The sequence below is a fragment of the Rhea americana genome, unplaced genomic scaffold, assembly GCF_003343005.1.
Source record: "Rhea americana isolate MKP2758 unplaced genomic scaffold, rheAme1 scaffold_114, whole genome shotgun sequence".
Taxonomy (NCBI): Eukaryota; Metazoa; Chordata; class Aves; order Rheiformes; family Rheidae; genus Rhea; species Rhea americana.
In genome coordinates, this window is record NW_028185195.1 from 1,972,857 (window position 1) to 1,985,975 (window position 13,119).

The window sequence follows — 13,119 nt, forward strand, 5'->3', positions numbered from 1 at the left end:
GAGATGGCTTCCTATAAAATTAAAAGTCTTAGTTTTCAAGTAGAATTCAATTAAAAAGTAATGAAACTAAATTATCATACAAAATGAAATATGGCATGCGCTTTTGCCAATGTTGCAAATTTTCATTCTCTAATACCKGTTTGTGTGACTGTCAGGTTGTTTTAATATATGCAGCATTTTGGTAGTTTGCCTGCTCTAGTTGGAAATATTCTGCCCACTGCTATGGCCGCGCGCAGCAGCTGAGCAGAGCTTGGCTGYCTGCTGGCAGGTGCCGCTTCGTAACGGTGAGTCGTGGAAGCGAGGCCAGCACGACAGCTTCCCACCACCGCTAGTGGCAGATACCAGCCCAGGGAGCAGCCGTGCTCGAAGGGAGCCCGGCTTCTGTTCCGCTCCCGGCAGCTGCTAACTACCACCTGATGGCAGCCGGTGTCAGCGCGTGAGGAACCGCAGGCTGGCAGCTGCCCCGTGTGTCCTGGCACCTGGATCTGCTCACCTGCAACTCCAGGTTCTGTGTTTGCCTCCATCTCCAACTCTGCAATAACCCCAGTTAAGCATCTCCAAATAATTTGCTCATGTTATGTAAATGCTTACGGCTCTTGCGTTCTCTGACTCTTTCGAAAAGAGCGGTATTTAAGTTAAAGTACACTCACTCTCAAAGGAATAGTAAAACATGTCTCTGCAGACGTTTCCATTAGAAATTCAAATCACCTGCTTTTTCTATAGGAATCTTTTTCTACTGTAAAAGGCTATTGTTGGTGATAATTTACATTTTAAGCATAGCCTATCTCATGACCCACTTAAAATAGGCAAATAACTGCAAAAGCAGAATGCTGTAGGTACTGAATTAATACTTTTGTCTCAGAAGGTTGTATCAGGACAATATTTAGCAGATTAAAATAATTTCTTTCTCTGCTCTGTTGCACACAACCTTTTAAAGTACGTGCAGCGTAGATATAGGTTTCTATATGAATTGCAAATGACATTTTAAGACTTTAAGTTGTAGCTTATCGGTAATACACCTGTTGAACCATATTTGCAAAATTTATTATTTTTAAGCATGTTTCATCTTTTTAACTATTCAGTATTCTTTTAAAGTAATRGATCTAGAAATTTGTGCATTTTAGAGTATTTCTGTTCTAGGAAAAARCTCATAAGAAAAAAAACTATGTTCATTTTTTTCCAATATCAGTTGAAATTTTTCATTTCAAAATAAATATTGTTAAAATGCTGGCCAGTTTGGTAACTGTCTTACTGACCTGATTGCTAGTGCAAAGCAGAACAGAAAATGATAGTGTACCAATGTTCATCAAAATGTRTTAACTAACTTAAGCTCATTCAGAAATTTTTACTGACAGAGGTTTATCTTGAATTTGACCTCAATCACAGGGCCCTGAGTTTAGTCAGCATCATTAGAGGGAGACTTGTGGAGYGGAAAATGTTACTTTTATCCTTTCCAGACCCACTAGAGCCTGTTAAGTCTAAACAATGTAAATTTGAAGGGTTAAATCAGCTTTCAGATACCCATTGCTCATACAGGATTGTCTTTGTGTTGTTCTTGGCTGGTTTGGTATCAGAGTTAATATTTAAGTATTTTAAAATCCAATTGTTTTTCAAAATTAAGTGACTGAAAGTGTGTACTCACTTGACCAGAAGAATATTGGAAGAAATTACTATAGAATATTGAAAAGGGGAGGGGGGGAGGATACTACCTGGGAGTCTACTAAGACGGAATGGCCTTTCTCTCTGTCACTGGGGGRTTAAAACCATGCAAAATGCACACCCAAACTCAGTTTGCCAAATTTTTTGCCTAATTCTGTCTTCTATGCATTGCTAAATAAAATGCTCCCAGCTAAACTGACTGAAGACTTGAGTAGGTCATAAAAGTTGTGGTGGACTCTGCAAGAAGGACCTCAGAGCCTGATCCGTTTGTGCTGTGGCTGATGTGGGAAGGGCACTTAATAACAAGTTTCAGATTGCTTTCAGCTGTCTAACAATGACAGGCTGCTCAATAATAGAATAAATGATAGCTTATAAGAGTATAAATGTGGGCATATTTAATGATGACATACCTCAAAATAACTATTCCATTTTCATTAGACTTTCCCCAGAATAGCAAACTTTCGTTTGTGCACTTAAGCCTCCTTCTGGAAGAGCTGTGAGGGTTAGAACTGAGAACCTCTGCAAGCCTCATCATGAAACCTTGACTCTGRAAAGACTTTGTGCTGTGCTCTAGAAAAACTCCCCTGCTAATTTAGCAGCAAGATGTTCCCACCCTTATTTATGGGCATGGGATGATGTGGGTACCCCTTAGCTCTGGTTAGCTGTTCACAAAAGTGAGGGGTTTCAATGTCATATGAATGGAGGAAAGAGATTAAAAATAAAATCCTATTTTCTCCTCAGGTTCTGGAAATCATTAKCAGCTACAACAAGAAGCAGTCAGGAATCTTGAACAGCACTGAGGACAATCTGTATTAATGAGCTGGTTTGGGTAGGAAAAGGTCCTAAAATATAAGGAATAAGTCTCTCATCCCTCCAAATATTCAGCAATAAATACTTATGATTTAATGAATTTATCTACTATCTCTTAGTAAATGATATGATAGTCACATCACAGCTCTTCATTTTAGATTGTGCCTCTCACTCTTGTCAGTAAGATATCAAATGAAGATGTGTGGGAAATGAAAACTAAATCACTCATTCAATGAATGCCTATACCATCTACTAGGATAGACAAAAGAGAAATTGAGTTTGAATTTCTATAGCCCTTGTCCATTCCATAATCACCTTTTTCTGTCAAATATAAAAATGTTAGAATTCAAGCTACCACTAGTTCAAATAAAGCAGCAACCTGTAATCTTACAGAAAGCAGGAAAATGTGAAGGCTGTAAGACTCTGGCTTTGTCATGCAAGTATCATATTCTAGTTAAATTGACCACATTAGGAGTTTGAATATCAAGTAGCTCACCAAGATATGACTTATTCATCCAGCTTTTGATATTTCCAAAAGACAAAGTTAGTGCCTGTGTCAACTCCTTCTATTTAGTATATTTAAGTAAAGAATGCATTTGTCATCCCTTTTAGTAACTGTGGGAAATCACGCAATCTTGCTTAAAAAGGAAAAAAAAAGAAAAAAAGAAAGCTGCTATGTTAGACARTTCTGATCTTTAGTTTCCAAAATTAGCATCAGAGTAAAAGACACTGCATGGTCTATAAGCACTGGAGTTAATGATTGCTGTAAATCTGATTATGTGCTGAATAATTAATGGTAGTTGGGTCTATGGGGGCTTCCCCCTCCCCTTTTTTTTTCCTGACACATAGTCAAAGCTGTTTTCCTGCTGTTGCATAAGGGGAGAGGCAAAAATAAAAGCAACACTCTTACCATATTCTGTTTACTTTTAGAAAAAAGATAGTGAGAAAATTTCTTATCCGATAGTTTTTCTTTCTTTGCAGCATAGTTTTTCAACTTGCTACTGCTTAATGAATTCTTACTTTGCTTTGGCATTTGGTAGAAATTCTGCAGTTTCTGCCTTAGACGCTGTAGAATCTTTGTTTTCATCTTCCTTCTTTCTTAGTCAACACTTCTGTTAAGAAATTCAAATGAGAATAAAAACTCAAGTCAGTCTTCTGTGTCTATGGGCATTTTAGCAAACTTCCCTTATGTATACTAATTAGCTACACTTTCTTGGGCTAGATATGAGTCAATTCTAAAACTCATGTAGAATTTATCTCAAGTCTGATTTACTTCATTTCAAAATAATAGCAAGGCTCTGAAGAATGTCATCGATTTTTAAGATCAAAAAGTGTGGACAGACAAGCTCTTTTAGATCATGTAGTGAATTCCTGCCTTTTCACAGGACTATTTTATTTTTTAAACTTATGAAAATATGGTTCAGAAAGGGCATGCTGAGGGCCGTTCTCAGAAAGACAAATAGTCATTTATCACTTCCATAGTATTACAACTCATCAGGTCTGCATTTGTTAAAATTCAAGACATGATTTTTTTTTTCATAAGTATGAATGAGATGCTTCTGCAAGACACCTGAGCAATATGTTGTTCTAGGGCCTGATTCAAAAACTCAGTTTCCCGATCGCTTCTGTGTATCAAGTAGCTAATAAGTATGCTGCCTAAACTAACTACAATGTTTTTTTCAAAGGAAACGTTTCCCCTACTTTCTCCATACTTCTTCATCCTCTTAAGGTGTATCTTGGTCTTTATTCACAACTTGCCTCCTTGCCCTTTGGAGCACTAACCCTGTTAGAAAGGTATTACTGTTCTTATTTTCTGGACACTGGGGGGATGAGGGGGGGATGGATCTCCATATTTTTATTTCATCTCAATCAGCCTATTTTTTTCAGGTTACACATRTAAGAGAGACTACCTTTTTGGGAGTAGTTAACAACCATCAGTTATTTCAGTCAACCCTGCTTTTCCTATTATAGAAATGGAACAAGAGAGAGGTAGGCTTTGTCCAGTGGGAAAGTGTACTACCATTTAAATATTAAAGTATGCTGAGAAAAGAAAAAGGCTTCAAAGAGGAGAATATAGTACATTAAACAGTACTTCAGAAAGTTAAGGACCTGATTTCAGGTAGACCAATAGGCTGGCTGTTWTCCTTTATGAACAGACATTTTATTTCTTTATGGTAGTCTGGTTGACATAAAAAGAGCTTAAATTTATGCAAGACCCATTATACCAAGGACTTGAAAATTAAAATTTAATTTTCATCTGGTATCATCATTGCTAATGTGAAAAGAAGTCATACACTCACATGTACAAAAACAAAACAACTCTCAATCTTTAAAGTGCACATTAAAATCAAATTATGTCCTCAAAATAGGTAATATGGACCATTCTCTWTTGAGGACAAATTTGTTTTTAATGATTGTTGTTGGTTTTTAGCACAGCAATTTGTTGCAACATTTGAAATGAATTGTAAGCCAAAAGTGTGTCTCAAAAATGGGAAGTAGAGAAAAAGGAGTAGTCTGGCTGTGAAGAGCTCGATTTTCATTACASTAATGGAATATACAAGCATTATTGAGAGAAATGGGGGTTGTATATTTGCTTATTTTATTAAAAGACTGTGGAAAAAATATTTCAGCTGGATATCTTATAAGAACGAACCAAACGTGCTAATATTTTAGAAATCAGATGAAACTGTGTACTTTTGCCATGTCTATCTACAAAAGCCCATTAGGGTAATAGCACATTTCGATTTTGTACAACAGTCTCTATTTGAGAACATTTTGCAAATTCTGTAAACCTCAAAACAACCTTTTTGGAAATATTTTTATCTCCATTTAACAGATGAGGAAACAAGCACAGACAGTTTACAAAAATAGCCACTACATTTGTATACTTTAAGAATGACATTAGMAAGTAGAGCAGTTTTTTTTTAAGCAGAAGTAGCTTGCTTATCCACAGTCACAAAGAAATTCACTGCAAAACCAYGAACAGCAATCATATAACTTGTGCAGATAACTTGTCCAGTGTTCATGAAGTTCTATCTCATCTTTGTTAAAATACACTTAGCACTTGTTCTTGCATCTGGTAGTGTGATTGCGTGGCTTTGTAATCGTGACGGGTACTTTGGGGCAGTTTCTGCCTCAAAGTCTTTGTGCCACTTAAAAAAAGCATCCTTATACTTCCCTAGGAGAAAGTATCTTTATGTTCAAGCATCAGAACATTGTTTGTCTCCGAGCATAAGTTTTCTTTTGRCCTATAAAGAATACGACCTTTGTATTGTATCTGTTTTGGTTGGTGCTTTTTCCTTGAAATAGAAATGTGATGACAACTGGTACAATTCTATCTGATCCTCTATACTGTACTTCTTATGGTAATCACTGGAACATATTCTTGTTGTGTCTGTTCTCTTTAAAATAACCTATCCATATCTTTTCAATCTCTTCAGAGAATAGTTTTTCTGTGCACTAAGTCATTCTGATAATCTATCTCTGGATTACTTTCATTATTCTGAAATATCCTTTGAGCTGGAATATATAGAATAACATTCCAGATGAGGGAAAGTCACTAATTTATATTGTGATGTTGTTTTCTGCTGTTTTTCCCACCCTGTTCCTTATGCATCATTACATTTTGTTTATTTGTTTTTACAGCTGCTGTGCATTGCCCAGACAACTAATTCTAGCCAATTAGGTAATTTCTCTCACGATATCATGTTCAATTTACTATTTCTTTTAGATATTCCTTTAGCCGGTGTTTAGCTCATATACTTCCTTTGTTTTTTTTTCTCTCCAGAATGACATGGACTAGATTAAAGAACATGATTTTATATASTTCTTTGCTAAAACCTAGTGCCTCTTTACATTCTTATTTTGCAATTAGCATTGTATGCAAAGAAATACAGAATCCCTACTGCCAAGTTTGTTCTGTTATTATCATTTTGATGCACGTACTTTTATATTTTGCTTTGAATTTCATTGAGCTTAGATACTGAATGACTGAGTTGCACTGTGTCCAGTAATTGTATTTTTAAAGGAYGTCCATCTTAGAAATTTTTCTCTTTCATATGGTTGTGAGTAAGCCTTAACACACAGCAGTCAAAAAGGAAAAGGTGTGAAGCTTTTCTGTGTGCTCCAATTGTCAGTAGAGTTTGAATACTAGTTGGTGGCTCCTATTTTTTCTATTTTGATGTGGAATTCAAAAACAAAAAATGATTGATCTTTGGCTCATGTTATGTAACAGCAAAGTGAGTCTGGCTACGTATTAATTACTCTATTAGCAAGACTTTAAAATTACAGCTCATGTCTCAACAGGACAACACAGAYTGCAGTTACCAAACAACTGGATGCAACTGTCACTTCCATTTCAGCATATGAAGCAGAGGACAAGGGCAGAAGTAATACTTTTCAGCTTCAAACTGGATTATCTAAACTGAATGAGTTGCCCACAATGCACTGAAGGGAATATACTATCCCATTCAAGATAACGGCAAAGCTTTAGTTGTCATGATATTACAGGGAGCAATTTCCTTCATGAAAGCTACACTCATATAAAAAAAAAAAAAAAAAAGAGGAGGAAAAAAAAGACATATAACAGTGGCACATTTCCACATAGTAACTCCTTCTATTGAGAAACCCACATCTGTGCAAAACCTAAATTTTCTTGCCTTTTTCTTCCATTTTTGCCCAATCCCTTTGAGTTCTTTATTCCATTGTGGGGCTGAAGACTTGCTCCTTCTCAGGTCTCTTGCCCTTCTCCTGTGATAACTGCTAACTGGTTGTTTCATATGTGCTTGACTGTGAAATTCAATTAAAGAACAATCTATATATGAAGTCGCTGAAGTATGCTGATGCTTGCCTCGGCCATCCTGTTGGCAGTGTCTTGATAAACGTGTAATGAGAGACCTTGCATCTTCCTACACAGTGTAAAGAGATTCCTGACATTTCTATTGCTGTCACCATCCACAGAACATCCAGCATTACAGATATGAGGTGCCAAAACTACTGAAGATTTTGGCAACTCAAAGTAACGTTTTTGCATATTTTCACTATATTCACTGCGGTGACAGCTGCTCAGACAGATTTCTAAGTCTTTTGCACCACTAGTGCCCCATGTATTTCTATCCTTGGCTTTCCTTTCAAGAATAGAAAATACCAGCTGTTACTTCTGGCCACCAGAGCAGAAGTGGCATTTTATTTATCATCTATAAATAACTGACACAGGCAACAACCTAGATCAAGGAATGGTTTCCATTTCCAAATCAAACCAGTGGAATGGTATTGACTCATAGCTCTCTCCAATGAAGCATGGTGGATCTATAGTAAAAATAAAAACACAAATGAAAAGGCTGAAAATGGTTCTTGGCTTCTCAAAGTACTTCTAACAGGAAGAGAATGCATTTTTTTGCCCTCTCACTATATACTCATATAAATCTATGGTACCACGATGCCCTATTTCTGTAAAAGAGATARGAATGTATGTTACGTAGGATCAGCCAAAAAGATTATTGCAGGTCCCAAATGAAGTGGTTCCAAAAAGCTGGAACAGTCTTTGTCCACTTGGTTTTAAGTATCAACAGAATATATTTTCTCCACTCTTACTTTTCAGTTTTCAGGTTTTGCATTTGGGCTAAAGCTGTACTTGTTGACATGATGCTTTTGTACACAAACTGCAGAAGACATCAGCAAGTCAGTCACAGAAAAGTAGCTGTTTTGTTCAACAGCAACTATATAGTTGAGTGTGATTGTATAAAAGCTAATTTCTGACTATGCTCATATATAGAGAGAAAAGCRAACAAATGTGTGCCCAGCCCAGCTTTCTTGAATTCCTTCTTGAAAGTCCCCCGTAGGAGGAGCCCTTTGGCTCTGGGTAGGTGATGAGGAGGGCAGCAAGCTGTGACAAGGGTGCCCATTTAACCTCTTTCACCTCTGAAGCCTACCCTGCTCTGGGCTRCTGGACACCACCCTATTAGGCTTGCTTGGTGGATTTTACCCTTTGGCTTCTTACTGTAGAAACCCAACTGTTTCACRTAGATCTCATTCACTGCATGCTTGCCTGGCATTTACTCAACAAGACCCTGGCTCAGCTTCTAATTAKTACTACAGTGGCTACTGTAAGTATATTAATAATTTACTTTAGAAAGCTTTTAATGCATTAATGTCTTCATARAAGACATTGCTAAGCCAACAGCAATACAGATTCTAGTTACTGGGTAAACAGACTGTATTAATTCTTCTGAGGTGTTAAACAGACTGAGGAGATAGCAGGCAAAATTATTAAGATGGTCTTTGTTCAATGGAGTCAGCTGTTAACAGCAGCTGAAGTGGGCAAATAAACTCCAGGATTTGCTCAACCCCTATATATGTAGCARCAGGTACGAAAAGTGTCTTTAAAAGTGTCTAGAGGCCAGTTACTAATTTTAGATGTGTCTGAAGTAGTTGTAACTCAAAATAAAAGCGTCAAACAGAAAACCCTTCTTATGCACACAAGCTGAGTAGCAGGTTTTCTTCAGCTTGCAGTTCTTCTCAGATTAGAAACTGGCCTCAAAAACATCATGTCAGAAGTCTGAGTTTCACTACAGCCCCTTCATATGTGAAAAACAATTCTTGTCCACTTCCTTCATGTCTTTTTTTTCCACAGCACTTTAGAATACAAATCTTGAAGCTATCTTCAAATACCTTAGTTTCCAGTATTAGGGTATTGACCATTCAAAGGTCAGTATCCTCTCGACTAAATCTGAAATGTTGCCTGCATTATGTGTCTGTCTCCAGAAATAGCCCCTATAGCCAAAAGTTGGGACTGGGGAGTATTGCCCTTATGTTGCTGGTAGCAGGGGAATATATTTGTAACACATTGAAGCAACACCTCTTCAGTGTTTTTGGAGTGCTGTCTGATTATGGGAACTTGCTGTTGTGTCATAGACCCGTTCAGTTCTCCCATCCGTGTAAAACTAAAACACTGCTAAATAGTATCTGCTCTCTGTCCTACAATGCACTTTAGGATGCTCTGTGATTTAGCAGTGTACAAAACTGAACCACTTTATAATAATGACTTTGTGGATATAGATGGATGCTGAAGGGCGTAAAACTACAAAATTTTGAGTTTAATTTACAGAGGTAAATAAGTTCTGGCTTAAACTATGTACATCATGTCTGCTTTAGCAAATGTATAATACTACTATTATGAGAAAATATATAAAAATTTATGACAGATGTAATCTGCTTTTATGGACTTTAGATGGGCCTTCTGGCATTATTTTAAAATACATCTTTTGTGGTTTGATTTCATTTATTATAAAAAACTTATTCTAAAATATAAAAATATATCACTCCTTATACTATAAGCATGTATCATAAATTCAGAAGCTACTTCCAGTTTAGAGGCTGTGTGTATACTATGACATGAAAAGGTCAGCTGAAGAGCTGAAATTCTGATCCACAGGCGTTAATGGTAGACTTCCACTAAGTTAGTGTTGCATTATCTCTGTCTGTTGATATGCAAGCTAAAGCAATTTGAAATGCCATGTGGGTAATGTGTTCTGTCAATTTAGATAGGGAGAAACTGAATTTCAGAGAAAACAACAAATCATGAAAGTAATCTCCTTTCCTAGCTAAATGGATGTTGTAGTTAGGATTCAATAAACCCACAAATTTGGAAATGAAAGAATGAAGGAAAAGGATAACCAAGGGCTGGACTGCAGGGATAAAGTCATTTCTACATACTGACTGCAGATAAAGCTATGGTTGGGTGAGGAGGAAGTTTGACAGGCACCTGAGAGAGGAGTTTGGTTCCTGCTTTTTTATACATCCCATAAAATTCTTCTACAGGATGCAGCAAACATTTTGGGATAAGTAATTATTTGCTTTACCTGTCTATACTCTGTGTAGTACTCTTAAGCAACTTTCTCTAGTTCTTAGTGAACTCAATTATTTGTTTGGAGATGGAGAAAAAATTTGGACCGAATTTATACAGGCGTTGTAGGGTTTTTCTCTTTGCTTATGAGGTCATGGGCCTGGTTATCTTGGAAAGCTCTACGGATTCATGTCTAGTAGAGATGCGTTTGGCTTGCCCTAAGCTGAAGGTAACAATAAAGGCTAAAGAGCCGCCTGCCAGGACACATAAACCTTTAGGTGTCAAGGTAATTGTAAGACAGAAGGCTGATTCCTCAGAATAAACTGAAGGCTTTCTATACTCCCACAAAGAGTCTATTAAAATTCCCGGTGTGTAAGACAGTATTGGTAAGAGTTGTTGCTATTTATTACTAAGCTTAGGACTTTCTGACTTCGCATTTAAACCTGCGTGGGCTTGGTTTGCATTTGCTGCTCCTCTGGAGCACTTGGTTCCCATTTTGCTGCAGGTCGACAGTCAGGAATTTGCATAGACCCTCGCAGTTAGTGATAACACAGATTTTGAGTTAGAATCACGGTAAGGATCATTTAAAAAATATCAATAGTTTAAGTTAATCACACAGGAGTTGTATATAGAGATAGCTTTAAAAAAAACTCCTCACATTTTGAGCTTTTTTGTACAATTGTGACATCAAAAAAAATCATGACAAAAAAAAAATGATTTTACTGCATGTCACCATGGTGCATAACAGTCACGCCTGGCTGATACAACATAGAAAAAAAAATAGAACTGTGAGAATTTAAAGAAATTCTAGATGTTGAACTATCAGTTCTTGAAAAAGAATATAAAAGGTAGCCAAAGGTCAACTAAAGCTAAGGGGAGGCCTAACTTAATTAGTTGGTTTCATCTATGTCATGCCTAAAGGAGAGAAAAAAAAAGGGGGGGGGGACAGTTTTCAATCACGTCTATGCAACATCTGTGATGTTCTGAGGGTGTTAAGAGCTGTAAGGATTTTCTTGCTGGAGGTGTTTTGAGTGAGCAGGAGGAACTTGTTTCCAGACTTTAGCCCCTAACGGTTTATCTGTTGCATGGACCTTTGCAGCTTAGTGCAGAAACTTGCAGCTCCTTCCAGGTACTCTAAAGTTTCTGTGGCATGACTTTAATACACATATTAATCACCACTTTGAAGTGGGAAAATGAATCATTACTCCTTAAGAAAATAAGAGTATATACTAAAAGTTTTTGCACTCTCTTGACTATTTTTGATGTTTTGACTCATGAGCCTAAGAATGGGAAAAAAATATTGGTCTCCCAGCTAACGCTGGAACACKCTGTCTTTTGATAAAACCTCACAGTGATTTAGGTTTCTGGCTCCAGACAACACAGATATGACTACTCAATAGTCAATAGCTGAACATTTCACAAATTGTAGCTTCAGAATTATTATGGAAAACCACTCTGTTAACATGAACAAGTAGCTAAGAAAAACTAGAATGGACTTTCTTCCTAATAGTTCTCATAACAGTACAATGAAATTGTGGGTGTTTTATTATGAAAATTAAAGATCATTTTTAGTCAGCTTTGTATGTTACTATAGTCTTCTATTCACCTCAGCTAATTCTAAGACTTTCAGACAGATCCCTGAAAAACTTATAATTTAAAAATGTTAGTTTGACTTTCGTAGTTTGGACAGAAGATAGCCTTATTTAAAGATGAATGACAGAGAGAAGGAGGATTTTTTTTTTTTCTTCTAAGCTTGTACAGCTAAACACAAGCTATGACATGCTGGCAGACAGGCATAAAATTACTTCATTTGTTGATTGGATTTTTTCAGGTAGTTCACTGCCAATGGACAAAAGTTTTGTGATATTGGCCTAGAAAATACAGAGCACCTTTGCAGAAAGTCTGGGAGTATCCAACTGGTGGACTGTGACTGCTGGTGAAGAGCTAAATTAGGCTGCATGTGCAGAGAATAAAATAATGTTTTCTATAATGCTTTGGACATGAGTCTGTTGTCTTTAGAACTATCAGTGAGCATAAGAAGTTAGCAAAGAGTGTATTTGACATCCCTTACTTCTCTCTGAGAAGGGACTGAGGGTTTGCTAACCTATCAGCCCAAGGGAGAAAAGGATCTGGCTGCTGGTCTTGTATCCCAGCCGGCAGGTAATGGGAGAGTCAAAAGAAGAGAGAAGTACAAGCACTTCTCCTCTGCCCTCAGTCAAAAATGCCTCAGATATCTAGTGCAATCTGTGCCGGGAAAAGCTCTGTATCGTTCACTATCAGGAAAATCTCAAGAAAAAACAATTTTTAACCAGCTCTTTGGGAGGATGAATGAAATGATGCAAGTGAGGTCACTAAAGCAGTAGCAGCCAAAGCTGGAATGCTTCCAGTTCACATTTACTCTTTAGACGAGCATCATCGTGCTCTTCTGGTAAATGCAGTGTATATCTGTCCAAGAAGATATCCTGAATGGCCTCAGTTTACAAGTTTCAAAAAATTTGAAACTGAAAATTTATAAAACATTATTGTATTAGTTACAACGAGTTATAGTCATTCATTTTACACAGCTCATTGAAGAAATATACAGTTTTGAGGCCTGGGATTTCCAAAAGGCAAAATAAGCAATACCCAGAACTTCAGTGAGCGAATGTATTTCTGTAGAATATCTCTCTGCTGAAAGCTTCCTCCTTCTCCTTTGAAAATGCCAAGCAACCCATACAATGTAGGAATTACGTATTAAAGGGGATTTTCTTGAGTTTTTCTAAAAAATAGCTGTTTTTATTGAAGTTATTTAAAAGTGTATAGAGCAG